General features: G+C 45.4%; 1 protein-coding gene and 1 long non-coding RNA gene across 9 annotated transcripts in view; one reads left to right on the forward strand and one right to left on the reverse strand.

Moving 5' to 3' along the window:
• Positions 1 to 20,140, forward strand: part of SLC14A2 (solute carrier family 14 member 2) — a 413,945-nt gene that overhangs the window by 209,304 nt on the left and 184,501 nt on the right. The window lies entirely within an intron of this gene.
• Positions 1 to 20,140, reverse strand: part of LOC311595832 — a 116,167-nt gene that overhangs the window by 67,231 nt on the left and 28,796 nt on the right. For 5 of the 7 annotated variants that reach the window (XR_014778582.1, XR_014778583.1, XR_014778584.1 and 2 more), the window contains exons 2-4: positions 18,442 to 18,814; positions 18,051 to 18,178; positions 10,308 to 10,385 (exon numbers count right to left, since the gene is read on the reverse strand). This is a non-coding gene — a long non-coding RNA (uncharacterized lncRNA). Of the gene's footprint in view, positions 1 to 1,261; positions 1,369 to 10,307; positions 10,410 to 18,050; positions 18,179 to 18,441; positions 18,815 to 20,140 lie in introns of those variants that run through there. The other 2 variants (XR_014778586.1, XR_014778587.1) reach the window with 2 other exon arrangements.

Here is a 20,140-nt window from a genome sequence, read left to right on the forward strand (position 1 = left end):
CAGTGGTAAAGAGAAGGACCTTACATGCAAGAACATTGAGATAAGAGTGAAGTCCCTCTTCCAAATGCAAAGTACAGTGAGTTCTTTGCATAAAATGTGCCCAACAAATATTTGTTGAATTTTATTAAATAGAATTAATGAGTTAAGCATCCAAAAATCATCCCTCTGAATGCAGGCAGGAAGAGTCAACCTCTCCCTGCAATTGTAGCCACAATGTTGCCTGAAAATTACACAAAACAAAGTAGTGGTGTGTGTGTGTGTGTGTGTGTGTGTGTGTGTGTGTGTGTGTGTGTGTGTGTGTTCATGTTCATATGTGTGAGAAAAAGAGAGTAAGAGTGAGTAGATGAAATATTTCTGTCAGAATCTGGTTGTTTAATGCGATTTTTAAAATAGCCAGAGTACCTATTTAAAGTAAATCTCTCTTTATGGGGAAGCTAAATAATACCACCACTACACCAAGAAGCTGTTAGTGAATTCTGAGACAGAAAACTGGGAGTCAAAGTATGACAGTGATATGGTGGGTAGTGAGTGGGAAGACCCATGCTGAGACCAAGAAGATCACAATCCAGAGTTAACAAAAGTGCTGGCTAAGGATTCATTGGGGAGCTGTAGAGAGCTCTACACATGGGGTCACTGTCTCCCATGCCAGGCGTTGGATGCTTTCTGTACAATATCATCTTTGGCTTCCCCAGTGACCCAATGTAATCCTAGTAGCCACTGAGATCTACCTTTGAAAGGGAAGATGAACCTAGCACTGACAAGGGACAGGCGACCTGGTCTACTTATCAGATTTTAGCATAGCATCCTCTTGAGTAGAATATAGTATTTGTTTCCCCACAAAGTGTCCAGTGAAGAAACAATACTAATTCTGTCCATATTTTCTGGAATGTTGTTTGTTTTTGTTTTTTCCCTTTGAAAAGGAGGATTTAATTTTCAATCAGAGTCCACCATGTGCACAAGAAAATGGTGGGTGCTGAAGGTTCGGGGATGAGGCACAATCCTCACCCTGGTTTTTCTGTGATGTTTAGAGCCCAGTGAAGAGAAGATGCCAAAGCCGTGGTGATACATCACTGCTAAGTCATTATAAACTGGCCTCTGCTATTCTGTACTAAGGAAAAACACATTAAAGAAATTTGCTTAAACATGACAGATCTGGAAAGAGGGATGGACCATGTTAGCATAAATTAGTACATGTTGGAAGTGAGAGGAGCCCAAAGAATCACAATGTGAGCATGCCCAGAAGGACAGACAGGCTGCTTACCATTGTCACCTGGAGGCTCTGCTTCAAGCTGTCCCCTGAGCTGGTCGGTCACTGGGGACTTCCAGCTCTGCTCTCTTGAACAAGACCACACTTACATGAGAGCTGTGTGCTTTTAGTAGGCCAGGTCCCACGCCCAGGCTGGATTAGTTGAGTGGCTCCCTTTCCGTGAATTGTTCTGGCGTGATTTAACCCCAGTCATAATGTCACGGTTCACAGAAAGTTAAAAAAGTGACCTTTGCAAGTTGATAAAATCATAAACTTGGTTGCTGGCTTTTCCAGCAGGGTATGAATATCAGCCTTCTAAAAGCAGCTCAGCACCAGGTTGTTTCTGTGCAAACACTGCCTTAAATAAATTTTATTCAGAAGTTCTTTCTCTTCTTTATGCCTACTGGCATCTAGAAACATTGCTGTGTGACTTTCGCCAGCACAAAATGTCCCCTAACATTCTACTCACCACCCACTCCCAGCCACAGTGAAGACCTTCTGTGGGTACCCACTCTAAGACCACACAGCAGGGAGGTTGGTAGCCTGGCTTTTCTTCTGTGCTTCATCCGCTGAACTGGCCCAGTTTTGTTTTTTATTTTTGTTTTGTTTTTTGTTTTTTTGTTTGTTTGTTTTGTTGGTTTGTTTTGGTTTTGGGGTTTTTTTTGGGGGGGGTTGGTTTTGTTTTTTGTTTTGTTTGTTTGTTTGTTTGTTTGTTTGTTTTTGAGAATCAGTTTGGTCCTCAGAGCATCAGGCATTTAAGTAAGCACTGAGTCCAGTAAGCCTGGCCTACGAATGGCAGGCCTATCAGAGGACAGGGTCTGAAGAACACAGCCTTCTATTGCCGGCGGGATTCTAAGAATGCAACACAATTTACAGGAGTCCCAGCGCAGTCTCTTGCTAAATATGTGACATTTTGGCAATTTAGGCTCTCGAGACCTCAACTTTATCACCTGTAAACTTGGTAACAGAAATCACATGAAAGACAAAAAGCTTATGACACCAAGGACCCAGGAACATGGCGCCGTGAAGTCAAACAGTTGTTTCTATTGTCACTTATGTCATATATGATAGGCTCCTAGAAATTGAGAGCAGTGAACAGTTCGAGCCTGTGGGTTTCAGGCTGGCTTCCAGGCCGAGGACTTAGATGCTAATTCCTGCTCTCTCTGAGACCACCAAGAAGTGAATAAAGAGCTTCCTGTCCAGGGACCATCATGCCGGCCTTACCGGAACCATCTTACTTCTGACATATTGTTGATGGCCCTATGATCAAATAGCCGACCAAAGCAAATTAAGGGAGGAAGGTTTATTTTGACTCACACTATCACAGGGATTTCAGTCCATCATGGCAGTGGCACACCAGGGAGAGGGGCTTATACCTAGCCGTGCCAGTCGAAGCAAGAGGCAGGCAGTAACCTGAGAAAGCAAGACAGTCGAAGCCAATATGACTTCCAGTAACTCTCCCGTAAGTGACTATTTCCACCAACGAACCCCACCTGCTGTAGGTCCCACCCACAGCCTTCAAAGTAACACCACAAGTAGGAGACCAAGCAGTCAAAACAAAGCTAGTGAAGGGCATTTAAGATTTAAACCCAGCTTCGGGTACTAACCTACTTAGAAGCTCCTAGTCTCTCAAGGTTTTGCCTGAGCTCTGTGGTTGGCTCCTATCCTTCTGCCAGCTCCTGACTGGACTGCCCAGGCTGGTGGACAGTCGTGGGAGTTTCTTTTCTGTTAACTATGACAAACATGGTCACCGAAAGTAACTTGGGGAGAAAAGGATTCATTTCATCTTACACTTCTGGGTCACAGTCCATCACTGAGGAACTTCGAGGCAGGAGCTCAGACAAGAATAAGCAGGCTACCAAGATGAGCCTTGCTTGATAGCCTATGACCATATAGTGGGGGAGGAGGGCCCCCTCGGCCTTAGACCTAGGGGAGGGGAATAGGGTGAAAGCAGAAGGGAGGGAGGAATGGGAGGATACCAGTGATGGGATAGCAATTGAGTTGTAATCTGAATAAATTAATTAAATAATAATAATCAAAGAATTTGAGTTAGATTCCATGATAGAATGCAGCTTGCTGTCTCGCTCACGCAAGCTCATGCCTAGCTTTCTCTTTTTTCAAATATTTTTATTTCATTGAAAATTCCATACGTTTATCCAATGTATCTTGAACATATCCATCCAGCAATGGTTTAGGAATGGAATGAAATTCAGACTGATGGCTATTTGGGAGTCAGGTGCCGGGGTGTGGGGTTCCTCTTTTCTATACCCAGTCAAAACTCAGACGCAGGAATGCCATAGTCCCTGAAGCTTGACTACCATGGATCCTGACTTCAGAATAAGTGGTGGGAAATTATCCTAATGATGACAGGAAGCACGGGAGAAATCTGTCTGCCTGGCATAGAAAATCCAAAATTAAGCCGGGCATGGTGGCGCACGCCTTTAATCCCAGCACTGGGGAGGTAGAGGCAGGCAATCGCTGTGAATTCAAGGCCAGCCTGGTCTACAAAGTGAGTCCAGGACAGCCAGGCTACACAGAGAAACCCTGCCTCCGAAAAAAGGAAAAAAGAAAATCCAAATTCAAAACACACACACACACACACACACACACACACACACACACCAGCATCTTGGTGCCCTTGGTGCCTCAAATGTTTAGGTCTTCCCTGATCTAAGCAAATAACATACAGTAAGACAATTGAAGTAGGAAACTTCACTTTTCCTAGTTGCCCTTGTCACCTGATTTGATTCAGTTAACTGTCTAAAGAGAAACATGGCAGAAAACAAGGAAAGATGTTGGGTACGGAGCTAGCGTTGAGAGTGACCCGGATGGTCAGCTGCCTGGCCCAGACTGGCAGTGATGTGTACTGCGCCTGGATTATCATGGAGAAAAACAGGCCTTTCCCATCTTTTACCAGCACAGTGACCCAGGACTATTTACCTCTCCCAGCTGTGTAGCCTGGGGGCACGATGCTTTTCCTCTCTCAACCTCAGCTTCCTGTAACAAAACAGGGTAATATAGTTCAAAGGCTTCCTGTTTGCATGCTAGAGCTCCTGCAGCCAATGGGCTGCTCACCACCAGTTGATTGTCCCAAAGTTCTAGAGCCCAGAAGCGTGAGATGAAGACTTTAGCTAGGGAAGATCCTTCTGAGCGTGTGATGGAGAATCTGCTCCAGGATTTGTCTCCCTGGTTTCTGGTGTTTTCTGGCCATTGCTGATGTGTAGCGTCATCAGACACTTCTTTGTCTCACGTGCTGCTCTCTTTTTGTGCCTGTTAATATGTCGAAATTTTACCACCATATTAAAACATCAGCCAGGTTAGGGGTCCCCCTACACGCCAATTTGGTCATATCTTACTCAGTTCTGCAATGGCCTCATTTGCAATGAGGTCACAGTGTGCTATACTGCAAGTTAGGAGCTCAACATAGAAGTTGAGAGAAGACACAATGGAACAGGCACATTGTAAAATAGTAAATAAATAAATAACTAATAAATAAAAAGAGCTGCAGCTTTAACTAGGCCTTGACCCTGCACTAGGCATGGTGGCCAGAGGTCACTGCCTGTGCTGTTTGTCTCTCTCCATGTCTGTCTTTGCAGTACGGGAAGGCAGCGTACCCTGAACAGTGTGACTGAACAGGAGATCAGCATGATGACGCTGGAGTGCCAGCTCTGTTTTATTTTCCCTAATGGCTGTAATCAGGAATCACTCCCTCGTCTCTACAGGATTGGAAGCCAGTGGCGAGGCTCACAGGTGTTTGAGAATCTGTGCATCTTGTTAAGACTTCTCTTCCGTCGCTTTCAGAAAACTGAAAGTGCAGAGCTTGCTGATGGGATCTCCGTCAGCCCCAGAGTAACTGGATTGCTGTTGTCAGCTCAGCTAATAGCCCGTTGGTTCTGTTTCTCCTCTGCAGTGTTTTTTTTTTTTAACTACATAGTCAGTGCCTAGTGTCAGTGTCGCGCTGTCACTGAGAAATGCACACGAGTCACTCAGTGAATGCATAGAACAGCACGGGAGCGCAGGAGTGGTGGCACAGGAAGCCGGAGGTTTGTGATGGTCGAGACAAGCTCAGCCCTTCATTGGCATAGTTGTTGATAGAAGGCAAGAGATATTTAAGCTGCTGATTCACTAGAGATAAAATATCTGTGCTAGAATCCTGCATCTTCCCCTTGCTTGTTATGTTAACCTTCCTTAAGTTGCTCAACTTCTGAGGGGCTGCTTTTTTTTTCCTTTTTTATCTTTAAAGTGGGCATACACAATAACAGCAATCTAACTCAAAGTGATGATAGAAAAATGGAATGAGAAATGTACAAACATTAATGCTAGCTAGTAGCCCACATGCTTATTTAGAAGACGACAGAGCTGGCATTTTGAGTGCATCAACAGTAGGAGAGGTGGTTGCCTTTATGTCATGATTTCAAAATCACCTCACTGATCTGCAGTGCACCTTAAAATTTTTATGGATCAAGTTACCTTTAGCTAAAGAAAATGTACAGAAAAGCCCCACTGGTGGCATGAAAAGAGGAACATACTGATCTTTCACTACTAACTCTTTCTCAAGCTTCAACCAAATGGAGAAATAGAATAGTATGAAAAGCCCTGGCTTTGGGCGTGAGTGTGTAGGAGGACGTGGCTACTTGCAAGCCAAGAAAACGGTCCTCTCTGGGTCCTAGTGCCACTCTTCCAGTGTTCACATCTATGAGATATAAACATTTTTTGATGTTTTGTTACAGCAGTTAGAGTTAATGCATACATGAAAGGCAATCCTCAGTTTCACAACAATAATTGAAGCAGTAAGAGCATTACTGAAATGTTTGATCTCGCTGGGTGATTACTTGAAGGATGCAGACCACAGCTATGTAGCTATATAAGAATCAGAGTGGCGCCTACTGGTCCATACTCAGGTAAATGCTTAGAATCAACAGAGATTAAGGAAGTCAAGAAGGGGGGGGGGGAGAGAGAGAGAGAGAGAGAGAGAGAGAGAGAGAGAGAAGAAGAAGAAGAAGAAGAAGAAGAAGAAGAAGAAGAAGGAGAAGGAGAAGAAGAAGAAGAAGAAGAAGAAGAAGAAGAAGAAGAAGAAGAAGAAGAAGAAGAAGAAGAAGGAAAGAAAGAAAGAAAGAAAAAGAAGAGGGGAGGAGAGGAGAGGGAGGGGAGGGGAGGGGAGGGGAGGGGAAGGGAGGGGAGGGGAGGGAGTCCCTAAAGCAGAGCATGGTGGCCAATGCCTGGAATCCCAGCAATCAGGAGGCTGAGGCAAGAATATTGTGAGTTGGAAGCCAGCCTGAATTATATAGCAAGACTCTATTGAAAGAAAAGGTAGAAGTGAAGGGAGGAAGAGAAGAAGGAAAAGTAGCCACAAACCAGGTCTCAGGGAGCTGAGTAAGATGGGTGGGAAACGGCTTGCTCACTTGCCATCCTGGATTTCTGGTTTCCTTCCTCCACTCTCATCATAGTCTTCCTCCCTCAACCGCAATTTGTCCCAAAAGGAGCTGAAGAGAAAGAATTTTTCTCCTCCAAAAATCTGGTCTGGTTTTGTTCATTTCCCCTTGCGTTCACACTTTGGCATGCTGGAAAGCCTTGTTCCCCAACACAGCTCCTAAGATCAGTCATTCACCTTGCGAGGTGCCCAATGCTGAGAAACAAGTGCTGGGCCAAATGCAAACCATCTTTTGCCACTTGGACCTTGCCTGGCATCTCTGTCCCATGATAAAGATCAGTTACCACAATGTCTGGGGATGTTGACTTTCTCCTTGGGGAAGAGAATGGAAGCCAGAGAAAAGTGGAGAACGAAACATCTGCAGAACACCTCCAGACGGAATCATATCTGGTCTGCAGCAGAGAAAGGAGTTAAGCAAAAATTTTCTTCACATATCTGATTGAGATCATTTTATGGCTCTGATCTCGAGGGAAATGAGCAGTTTGCACATTTACTGTTTCCTATCAGCAGACCATCTGTAGACAGCACCTTTCACAAAAAGCTTATACATAAACTGGTCACTTTATCATTGTAATATATTTGGAAAATCAAAAACCAGCTGTTATAGAGCTATAAACTGGAGACTTTATTGCATATTGTTTGTCATTACTTTAGTATTTGGAGATTCGTAATGCACAGACTTTGAGATCTATCTGTATTGCCAAGGAGGCCAAAGTTTATTTCCCTAATAATATGCAAATGGAGCCTTTATACCAGATAATGAATAATCACTTTAGATTAAAGGCTGAATTTTCTTTTAGTGGTACTAGCAGTGCAGCTTTTTGAATGCAGTTAATAATTAATTTAAAGAATTACCACTTCAGTGAGCCCTGCTTACATTATTTATTAAGTGTAATTAAAGTATTTATTAGTCAAGTAATAAATGAGGGACAACCCCCAGCACCTTAACGGTATTGTAGAAGAATCACAGACTATGTTTATCCAAACAGCAAGACCGAGTGTGGTTCAAGTATGCTAATAGATTATGGTGATCATTTGAGGTGTTATCAGTGTACCTCACCCATGAGTGTGTGTGTGTGTGTGTGTGTGTGTGTGTGTGTGTGTGTCTGTGTGTGTGTGTGTGTGAGAGAGAGAGAGAGAGAGAGAGAGAGAGAGAGAGAGAGAGAGAGAGAGAGAGAGAGAGAGATTCAGCCATGAGTGTGTGTCTGGCCTTCATCCCTGTATGTGTGTGTGTGTGTGTGTGTGTGTGTGTGTGTGTGTGTGTGTGTGTGTGTTTCAGCCATGAGCGTGTGTCTGGCCTTCAGCTATGAGTGTGTGTCTGGCATTCATCCTTGGATGTGTGTCTGACATCCCCACTTGCTTCTGCAGCTTAGTTCATTCTAGAGGAAACAGTTTTGGGTTTTTCCCCCACTGTAGATTTGGGTTTATTCATTTAGAAGCAAAACAAGAGGAGTTTCTAGGTTCTAGCTAACGTCCTTGCCAGTCTTTTACGATGTCTGCAGCTCAAAATGGTAGGACCAACAGCAGACTGGAGGAAGCACTAACCATAATTAAGATGGCTATGTAATTCACTGTTTGGAGATGATTTTAAGAACAACACAGTTTTTTCCTAAATATTATGTGTAAACTCCAAGTCGACCAGGTTGACTCCCCAAAAGTTAGCATGGTCTTCAGTCATCTACCTAGATTGCTTTCTGCAATAAGTGATGTAAAATAATACAAGAAAGAAAAAGCTAAGAGAATCTACCTCTGACTGCTATAAACACCTATGATTTTAAATAAAACCTAAACCTTTGTCTTCAGTTTTGGAAAACTACTCTGTTCAACCCCAACAGGAGACAAGCTGCTCCTCCCTCGCCCACCCACCTCTCTTGGTTGATGCCTCCCTGGCTGGTTTGCAGCATCTTCATTCAGAGATTTATTTTTAACACTGTTCCTATGAAGAGGCAGCAAAAAAAGAAAAAAGAAAAAAAAAGAGACAGGCTTTTATTTGAAGATTTTTAGTTTTTCCAACATTCCCTGATGCTTTGTTAAACTAGTAATAACAATAATTTCTAAATAGATTTATAGCTCTATACGAGGTCTTATCTTACAGCCTGAGGTCACCGGCCAAAACTCAGCTGATGAACCGGGTGATTTGCGTCCATAGAGACAGATGCAACAGGCAGGTGCCATCCCAGGGGTCACCCAGGTCAGGTAGGAATCATGTGAGACTGGGATTAGCTGAGTCAGTGTGCAAGGCCTCAAGGTTGGTTCTAGTCACCCAGCAGTACTGCACTGGCCTGAATGTCATGCTCTATCTTTTCCTCTTTCCTCTTATCTGGAAGGGTCCTTCATCCTATGCCCTTCAGACAAACAAAGGTAACATCTACTAAAGGAGACCCCGGCTGAGAGGCTTTCTAAAGCTTACAGCTGGTTAGGGACACCTGTACCTCAGCCAATCCCACTTATTCATCAGTGCGAGGCCCCTGCCATGCCCTTTCTCCATCCTGGAAGCCTTCCCTGACAGCTTCTCTTACCATTCCCTCATAAACCCTACGCCTCATCTTGCCCCTTACCACCCTGGGGAAAGCCCAGAAGCCTCACACTGTCGTGGGGAGGAGGGTGACATGTCATTTTCCTACATTCCTCCAGAACTGAGAGCTCAGTCGGGCCTCGGCAGGGCCAGGAAAAACAAGCCAAGCCTCAGTCACATTTGCTTTCTTTCTTCTGTCTCTCTGAAGGCTTCACCCACTTGCCAGAATCCCATGCAAAGGGTGTGGTCGCATATCAGGAGAGACTATATTAAAAAGGAAAGGCATTCAAATGGATCAAAGCTAAAAGGCCTGACTGGCATTTGGGAAAAAGAAACCCAAACATTCAAACATGTATTGGTAACAGGCAATACTGCTGCCTAGACCAAACTTGTGGGCTTGTAAATTGATTTGTCTTTAGGCCCCTTTCCAGAGCTGTTTCTAGGCGACCGACAGGTTGGCCGTATATCATGTGCACCGTGGCCTCGCGCTGAGGCAGCCTCCTCCTGACCTCTTAATCAAGCCAAGAGCTGGGGGATGGGGAGGGCGGGGGGCGGCACTGAGAAGAGATACACGATCACTTACAGCAGTACCCAGCTGGCATCAGTCCCACAAACCATCTGCCTGTCTCGCTGTGGTCAGACTGTCTGCTAATGCCTCCTCCTCCTCTTATGAGCCACCGATGTAGCTCTCCAGCCTTTTTTAGAAGGTAGAAAATAAATCGTGTTGTTGGATGTGCTCTGCTTGGCTGAAGCTGTGAATCACAGAGGAGGAAGTCAATCCAAGGTAGTCGACGGCATCTCCTCTGCTCGGTGGGAGGCATCCAAATTGCTGATCTAGTCTCATTTGATCTTCGCTGTTTTATTCCCCTATAAATTTGGCACGGCCTTGTTAGGAAATATCTTGCCGTTAAGCATTTTCCCATTGTTTTGTGCTGCCACGGGGAATGGCCCTTTGCTTTAGTTGTAACCCAGGGTCAACGTTTCTTCTTGGCCTTGTCAGAAGGTAATGAGTCTGAAGACGCTACCCTGTGCCAGTTGTATCCAGCTGATACAACAGACACGGGCTAAGGATAGCAGTGGTTTGACATGATTCCCCTTGACTTGTCACTACTTACCCAAGTCGGTAATAGATCACACAACCAGATGAACTTGAGGTGGGACCCTTGGCCATCAGCATCGGTCCACTCAATAGCCTGTGGGAGATAGCATCATGGTTTCTGAAGAGAGAACAGACAATCCCTATATCTGGACTTCGGTGCTCTGACAGTCCCATTCATCATCCCAAAATCAAGTCAGTGTGAACTATATCGCCTATATTGGTTTGAGTTTCCACCCAGAAGACCTTGAGATAAAGATTTGAAGGCAAACCATTTAGTCCAACGCCAAGGAAGCATTAGGAAGAACACAGGGGGCGGGGAAGAAGAGCATTTGAAGGCAGCTGCCACTGTGGGTCACCAAGTCTTGGAAAAAACAGTACCCAAGGCTATGGCTTGGCCTGAGAGCACCTGCTACAAAGGAAATGGTGGTCTAGAGAACTAACTAGCTGAATATACACTTTCTACACTCTTGATTCAGCCAAGAGAGAACAGTAAAAACTAGAAGAAAATAATACTATGGTTAAACACTGAACAGCACCTCAGGAAAAGAAAAAATTATTCAGTCATTCCAAAAACCTTAGAATTAAGTTAGAATTTAGCCCGGCACATAGCTCCTGCCTATAATTCCAGCATGTCAAGGTAGCAGTTAGTAGGAGGAATGGTGTGAATTTATGTCCTGCACAGGCTTGTGAAGTGAGTTCCTGCACAGCCTGGGATTCAGAGGAAGACCCTGTGTGTCTAATCAATTGATTAATTGGAATTTGAGGGATGGGTAGGATTTGGATTGGAGAAAAGAGAAAGAAAGATAATGGGATAAAGTTTATTTATCCTCAAAGTTGGATGTTAAATTCAGATTAATAAATTATTAAGTTGAAGCCAACGAATTCTTTCCCTCTTATAAATGTTCACATTCCATAATCTTAAAAACAGTTTATCCACATATACAATCATTATTTCTCCCAGAACCATTTTCTGTTAACTTTCTTTGCATTTTATTTACATGGTCAAAGAAATTTAAATCAAATTATATATAAATTCCTTTCTCATCTGTAAATTTTGTGATCATGGGTCACAAGCACATCATGCAAGGGACCGATTACTTTGAAGGATCATTTTTCTGGCTGTATGGATCACTGCCCCATGGGTTGCCTGTCCTTCCATTCTGCGTGCCACAGTGAAGAGTGACACTTTAGGACTCACAGCTAAAATAGGGACTGCAGCTGAGATGTCTGCTAAGCCTCTGTATAAGGAGTTTCCTTGTCAAAATTTTGATTTGACACTGAATTGGGGACAAAACAGTGAAGGAGTTTAACCAAGCCCAGCTCTTCAACTTAACAACTTCATAACTTTAAGAAACTTGATCCCTACTGACCTCAGTTTACTCATGTCTGAGATGGAGTTCAAAACCATCCATGTCAGAGTAGATTTGGAGATTAAACTTAAAAGGAATGGAGCCTATAAAACATGTATGTAAGTCGGGGCTTAAGACCCTAACAATCTAAGCCAAATGATTTTTTTTCTATTTTTATTCATTTCAGTTTAGTAGGTAAGATAATGGGTTTTGCCTTAGTACCAAGTGCATTTTAAACCAGTACAGTAGGCCGGGCAGTCACCCAGCTATACAGGATGGTTTCAATACTTCCCATCACCAGGTTTTAACACTATGCACTAAATTCCTTGCTGCTGGATAAAAGAGAATTCAGTATTTCTGCTTGGGTACTTTACATTTTAGGTGCAGGACAATAATATCTACATTTGAGGTGCAGGACAATAAGTGCCACCAAAGGAAGTTAACCTTCAGATTAAAACCTTGGAGATTAGGGTGGAAAGAGTGACACTTAGAATTTGTTCCTCTCCTGATCATTCATGCTTTTCTCCAACATAATAGAATACAACAACACTGTTTCTTTGTGAATATTTCTTCCCTGAAATTTTTTTCGGTGGTGCTAACAGTAGGTCATAAGTCAAGGCCCTGAGTGCTAAGATTCTGGTAATACAAGGCCCAAGTCAGACTTGTGAAAAAAATGTTTATCAAGCTGTGTGTGAGAGCTGGTTGGCATCCAGAGTGGTGTCTGGAGAGTCCTTCTAGAAGCATCGAGATCATCAGAGATTAACATTCAACTTGGAACAAAGGACCTTTCTTCTTTGTGGCCGCTACATCATTGCTCATACAGCAACATGACCCAAAGAGGCCGTGGTTGTACCCCTCAGTCCTGGATACCTTACATAGCAAAGGGGGAAGCTATGCAAGCTCACTAAGATAAATGTGTGACTAGAGCCTCCCAGGGCTGAGCTCACACTGGACCTGAGCAAGACGTCTTCCTTTCTGCTTGAGAATTCAGACTGACGTACTCAGCAACGTCTGTCTAGGAAGCTGCCTTCCACTGTTAGTGCCTCACTACCTGTCCCAGAGCGCCCTTTCACCCTGCTTTCTTCCAGTGGGTGGGAATCAGGAAGATGTACACACAGAGATGGGGGGTTGGGTGCCTCTTGATTGTTAGCACCGCTCACTCTCAGGGTCACTCAACCATGGCACAAAATTGACTTGACCTCAATAGTTGTATTTGTGCTTAGTGTGATGGTACAGAGTAGTGATCCCATCATACAGGAGGTGGAATTAATAAAGCAAAACAAAACTCATAAGGACAACTTGGGCTATACAAAGAGAGACCTTTAAAAAGCCAGAAGTTGAGGCTTTATCTACATGGTGCAGGATTTTAAAGGCCCTTGGCTTCATTTCCAGCACCCAGAAGAGAAAAAGACAAAAGCTAGGTACTAAAAATATATCAGATTTCAATGCAATATTTTCCTCTTTATTTATTTATTCACCTTACATGTACATTATAGACCCCTCCCTCCTCTCTTCTCAGTCTCACCCTCCTATCCTCTTCCTCCATTTTCCCCTCTTCTTCCTCTCAGAGAAGGGAGTCTCTCTCCCCAGGTACCATCCTGCCCTGCATCAGGACTAAGTGCCTTGTTTTTCAATGAAGCCGGACATGACTTCCCAGCTAGGGGAAAGTGATTCAATAGTGAGCAACTGTGTCCATGTTAGTGACAGCTGCTGTTCCAGTTGCTAAGGAACACACATGAAGACTGAGCTATCCATATGCTCCACAAGTGTAGGGGGCACATAGATGCAGTCCATGCATGCACTTAGGTTGGTGGTTGAGTCTCTGTGATCTCCCATGGGCCTAGGTTAGTTGTCTCTGCTGGTCTTCTTACAGAGCTCTTGTCCCCTTGGGGCCCTCTATCCTTCCCCCAAGTCTTGCACGAGATTCCCACCCAGATCTCCATCTAATGTCTGGCTGTGTGTCTCAGCATCCATTTGGATCTGCTGCTGAGTGGAGCTTCTCAGAGGACAGTTAGCGGGAATATGGAGACTGGAGTGGCCACCCACTATAGCTAGACGGGACTTCAATGGAAGGAGGGGAACACCAACCCACCCACAAAAAGGTTGACCCCAAATTCAAACTGCCTACAAGATGAGCAGGGATAAAGAGGTAGCAGCCCCACCCCATGGGAGAGAGCCAACCCCTGTCACTATTGGTGATACTTTGCTGCAGACATACTTGCAGACATGAGCCTAACTGTCCTCAACGCAATATTCTTTTTAAAAATGCAGTGTCACAAATTGACAATTCACTGATAGAGCGCTTGCCTTGTATGTGAGACATAGTCCCCGGTCCTGTCTCTAGCACCAAAGAAGAAAAGTCAAACAAAAATTCCTAATGAAGAAAATAGCCAAATGTAGAATAAAATCAAAGTGCACCCCACTACCTTCCCACACCAGACAGGGGCAAAGGGGCAGCAAGAAAATGTCTTTGTCTTTCAACAAAATTCTGATGTTTTCTTTCATTTTCAATTTTTGCATTAATTTTCTTGTCTTGAAATATTGCATTAAGTTATGGCTTATTTCAGCAGTGCATCACAGTGCATGCCTAAAGTCACAACATTCAAAACCCCCAAAATAAGCTGTACTTATTTCTGCAGTCAAAGACACTTACGACAGAACGGGCCAACTAAATCAACCCAGTCTTCAACTCCTTTTCTTACAGAAGAATCCAAATATACATAAAAGTGGATAATTGAGGGAACTATTCGGGACTATCATTCATTCTTTCTTTAGCTTATGGTTTGTTGCTGTTGCTGTTGCTGTTGTTGTTTTGTTTTGTTTTGATGGTAAAGATTGAGTTAAGGGCCTATCACACACTAACTGTATATATACATGCAACCACTAATCTACACTCCCAGTCATTAGCGTAAGGAGTGTTCATTGGACATCTATACTGCCTCCATCTGGATGTTAGGAATAGATAAATAACAAAAAGACACTGCTCTTGTGGAAGGTATATGCTGATCTGACAATGCAGGTAATGAGCAATTATACATATACATAGCTATACAAGGATAAGAAAGGGCTGAGGGGAAAAAAACGAAGTAGGGTACGGGGAAAGCAATGGAGTGACATGTTTGGCTGTTTCATTTTATTTTGTCTGTGGCTTTTGTTTCTAAATAAGATAGTCACAAATGGATTCTCAAGCATACAGCTTTAAGAACATGTAAATCATGCACAGAATAGAGAAAGTCATGATGACAGGGGTGGTGCAACTGGCCTAGGCTGGGCTCTTCCACCTAAGCACAACTATCATATTGGGCTGGGTAATCCTGGGGAAGAAAGGCTAAACTGGGCTTCAGCAGCTCCTTGGTCTCTACGTTCTCCGTCAAATAGAACTGTCTTGCCAAGTGTGACACAAAAAGAAATATCCCCAGGGATTACTATATGTCCTACATTGAAGGTGAGTAAGACTGTCGCTGTTTCAGAATCACAAGGCTGAAGAGGAAGTACAAAGGCCCCAAGTAAGTCAACCTTCCCACAGCTCAGAAAAAGCTATCTGCCACCGTCCAGGCCAGCCAGGCCTTTGCACAAGATTACGGTTGGTGCCGCCACTGCCTGTCCTTGGGTTCATGTCACCTGGGCTTGGGGGGTCTTACTTCATACATGGAAGTGAAAGCTCATGCCTTCTCCATATCCTGGAGGCTGTGAGCAGCTCCCAACTGTGGCCACCTGTCTGTGTGCTCCTCCTGTCTACTCCTCCACGGTAGATTCACTCTCTCCCCAGGCTCTAGAGAGCTATGGGGCAGCCCTATGAGCTATGTCCCCTATGAGTTACCCTCTGAAGGTACTGAAGGACAGACATGAGGCCTTCTCAAAAGGACAGCATGTGATGGAAGTCCTTTCCCCACTCAGCCTTGAAAAGGAGTAGCTCTCTTTATTTCTTTGTCTCTCCCAAGAGACTTTTTTTTTTAATGACCTTTTTGGAGTGTCTTATTTTCTGGGCAAAAAGCCAAGTGATATGCTTTCTTCCCAGCTGCAGGCCGGCTGCAGATTTTCAAAGCTGAGGTAAAGCTAGCTTCTGCAGTAAATCAAGGTGGGCAATGGGGTAGCAGGAGCACAGGAGATGCCTTACCATCCAACAGAGCTGTGCCCAGAGAGCCAAAGCACTTGTGGAGGATCTGCAGGACCCAGGAAATGAAGGGAATAGGAGACCTCGGGGCTGCCAGGTGTTTCCCCCAATTAGGGAGCATGCATGAATACAAATTTCAAAAAAAAAATCAATTCCACTCTGAGTAAAAGCCCATCTAGCATGGGACCTGCAATAGATGGAGGGGAGTTTTTAAATTTTTAATCTCATTGAGTCTCAGATTCAGCTATCAAATTAGATTCAGTTTTATTTAAGACTGGATCAATAGAGTACAATAAATACCAGTTGTCCCTTTTCAGTCAGACTGATGGGCAAAGCCACCGAAAAGCCCACTAAATAGCCTGGACATGCAGCATCCTTTGCTTGAGACGTGTCCTTGGTGGTGGGCTTAGAGAGGAAACACATTGTGGGCTCTGGAGAGTCAACTTCATGTCTATGCCAAAAAGAAACGAAAGACCCCAAACCGAGCCTGCCTCCCTTCTGAGCTACACTGATGACAGCTCCAATAGCAGGGAAGGGTTCTCGAAGTTGGCTAGGCTTGTTTTAACCTTTCTGGCTCAACTTCACAAACTATCAACAGTTCTATAATCCAGGCCAGTAGAAAGGCTCAGTGGGTAAAGATGTCTGCAGCCAAGCCTGATGATATGAGTTCAAGTCACAGAGCCTACATGGTAGAAAGAGAGAACTGGCTCTCAGTAGTTGCACTCTGACCTCCACAAGCGTGCCACAGCATGTGCAGACACAGAGAGAGAGAGAGAGAGAGAGAGAGAGAGAGAGAGAGAGAGAGAGAGGGAGGGAGAGAGAGGGAGAGAGAGGGAGAGAGAGAAAGAGAGAGAGAGAAGGGGGAGGGAGGGAGGGAGGGAGGGAGGGAGAGGGAGGGAGAGAGAGGGGGGAACATATCTATAAACATTTTTTAAAGTGGTTCTAAAAATCTTATGTCAGAGAAAGTCATTGGAAGACAGGGTCCAAAACGTGGTGATTAGACCATGCAACTGAAAGAACACAGAAGAGTCCCAGGTTATGTGCAGGCTTGGGAGCTGAGCCGCCTGGGTTCTGGCTTCACTACTTATCATCAGTGTGATGTTTACCTCACTGTGTACCTGTTCTGTGGTGATGAATGGAAATAGTGAGAGCAGATACCCTAAAGGCGTAGGAGGAGAAGGGCTCTCCTGGATTCAGACACCAGCCAACAGGAAACTGAGTACCAAGAATCAGAAGCCAGAAGCCCTGAGAGAGGTGGCAGGGAAGCAGTGAGCACAGTAGGACCCAATGGGAAACAGTGGGGAGAGAAATTCTGATGCCACATTGGAATCTCGCTTTAGTGGTAAGAGTACAGGAGATAGCTTGGGCTGAGGGCTGAAAGCTTTATGCCTGAAGGAAGACTAATATATAAGAAATACCTGCTGGGTATGCACCCTTGCCTGATACTGGTCACCCTGCAGCTCCAACAACAAGCCCAAGAAAAAGCTGAGCAACACAAAAGAGCTTTCTGGAAAAGTTTGCCACAATGGGCACTAATGCAAAGGCATCTCTTAAGCCGCAGCTCTGTCATTAGTCTTCATTTGCTGTCATGGGGTCAAGGACCAGCAATTTGTCTTCCATGAAAATGTTCTTCTCGGAACATTAGTAGAAGGAAATTGGCATCAAAGCAAAACTCTGAGTGGTCCGGCAGCGTCTGAGGAGGGACCCTACATAAAGGGGTAAAGCCCTTCCCTGCACGCATGGAGACCCCACAGCCCCACATCCCTCCTCCCACTAGCTAAAGAGCTTTCTTCCTGAAACAGTGCTTGAAATGATGAGCTAGTGATGCATTAGATTGCATAGGCACATTTGCTGACCCATCAGCCATTGCTACCTCCATGAGTTTGGGCATGGCATGGAATACACCAAATGCAAGGACATCATTTACAGCAGACGTGTAACAAAGAGGGTCCAACTCAAGGGTGCTGTTGGTAACTTGGACCCTTTTGGAGCCCGCCAATGCCCTGGGAGACCTCAGCTTATTTGGCCTTGCTTCCAGTGCTCTGGGGAGCTATAAAAGCCCTGTCTCCCAGTCCCCTCCTCTTCCTGTTCACCCTTTTGGCATCTTCCATGTTGTTCCCTAGGGAAGCAATTGCAATGCATCATAGCCTGCTCTGTCTTCCTTCCTCTGGCCTCGAGCACGTGTCCCTACTGTGTCCGCTGGCCCTCACCTATGCCACAGAGGGTGTTTGGACAGACAGCATATGGAGGGCAAGGCTGTGCCTATTACATTCTGTTCTGGAGCCCTGCCACGTACCTGGTGACAGGCTTCTCGGAAAACATTCACCGGAGCCAAGCCTTGCTAGAGTCAGAAGATAGATGCTCTCACGCTGACACTTCTCATGTGTGTGACTTTGATCAAGACTCTGAGAGACACTCCCATTCCTGTAAATCCAGAAATGTATACGGAAGTTATGGTTGAGCACCCCCAGAGAAAGCTAAACAGGAAGAACTTGGTCAAGACCTGGAGGTCTGTTCCACCAGAGGCAGTTCGTCCCTCTAGTCCTTGGTCATGTTCCCCCAAGCGTCTGAGCCCTCACAATGTCCCCCTGAGAACCCCTATCAAGGGTTATTCAGCCCAACAATAAAGACTGCACTACATGAAGAAATGCCAGCAGAATTCCATATGTGTATTTTACAGTTGTTACATTATTTCATGTGCACGGGTGTTATCATGGCGTGTGTCTCTCTGCACCGTATGCATGGCTGGTGCTCACAGAGTCAGAAGGGGGCATCAGAGCCTCTGAGACTGGAGTTGCAGACAGCTGTGATCCTCTACGCAGATCCTGGGACCCAAACCCAGGCCCTCCGCAAGAGCAGCAAGGGCTCTTAACTGCTGAGCCATCTCTCCAGCCCGAATGCCTCTCTTGTGTTTCATTCACTTCAGGCCCGCTTTGTAAAACCTCCTTCTTCTGTTCCCATAACGGACGCCGGGAGGTCACAGTGCCTCTTGACAGCTAAACAGATGGGCAGAGCTCAGTCGTGGTGTCTAGCAGTTTTTTTTTATTGTGTTGGGAGAACCTGCAGGGAGGAAAGAATTACTGTCATTGCTTCTCACTGGCGGCGGTTGGACCAGGTAAAGCTGACCTCAAATACTAGGTCAGCTCCAGGAACCTCCTAGGTTGAGCGATTCACTAGTGAGAACTGCATTTGTCTTTCTTCCTCCCCTGCTAGGAGCATCATTCTGAGCAATCCTTGAGTAACATCAGACAGACTAATTGATCTCTTTCTATTAGAGTCTCATCTAATTTATAGGCCAAAGTCCTGGAATGTGTTCTCAAAATCTGCTAGGAAGCCTCATGTAAATTTTTGAAATCAAAACATCAAGAATAAATTTGGCTTTTGGAAATCAGGATCCCACTACAAACTGAAGTGTGTAGCCAGAGCCACCCCACAGGCATAACCATCAATACCTGGTGATGTGGCGTGAGGCCACCCCACAGGCATAACCATCAATACCTGGTGATGTGGCGTGAGGCCGCCCTGCAGGCATAACCATCAATACCTGGTGATGTGGCCTGAGGCCGCCCTGCAGGCATAACCATCAATGCCTGGGTGATGTGGTGTGAGGCCGCCCTGCAGGCATAACCATCAATACCTGGGTGATGTGGCGTGAGGCCGCCCTGCAGGCATAACCATCAATGCCTGGGTGATGTGGCGTGAGGCCGCCCTGCAGGCATAACCATCAATACCTGGGTGATGTGGCGTGAGGCCGCCCTGCAGGCATAACCATCAATACCTGGGTGATGTGGCATGAGGCCGCCCTACAGGCATAACCATCAATACCTGGGTGATGTGGCGTGAGGCCGCCCTGCAGGCATAACCATCAATACCTGGGTGATGTGGCGTGAGGCCACCCTACAGGCATAACCATCAATACCTGGTGATGTGGCGTGAGGCCACCCTGCAGGCATAACCATCAATACCTGGGTGATGTGGCGTGAGGCCACCCTACAGGCATAACCATCAATACCTGGGTGATGTGGCGTGAGGCCGCCCTGCAGGCATAACCATCAATACCTGGGTGATGTGGCGTGAGGCCGCCCTACAGGCATAACCATCAATACCTGGGTGATGTGGCGTGAGGCCGCCCTGCAGGCATAACCATCAATACCTGGGTGATGTGGCGTGAGGCCGCCCTGCAGGCATAACCATCAATACCTGGTGATGTGGCGTGAGGCCGCCCCGCAGGCATAACCATCAATACCTGGTGATGTGGCGTGAGGCCGCCCCGCAGGCATAACCATCAATACCTGGTGATGTGGCATGAGGCCGCCCCGCAGGCATAACCATCAATACCTGGTGATGTGGCATGAGGCCGTCCTGCAGGCATAACCATCAATACCT

This window comes from Acomys minous (assembly GCF_964271855.1).
Source record: "Acomys minous genome assembly, chromosome: 4".
In the NCBI taxonomy this organism is placed as follows: Eukaryota; Metazoa; Chordata; class Mammalia; order Rodentia; family Muridae; genus Acomys; species Acomys minous.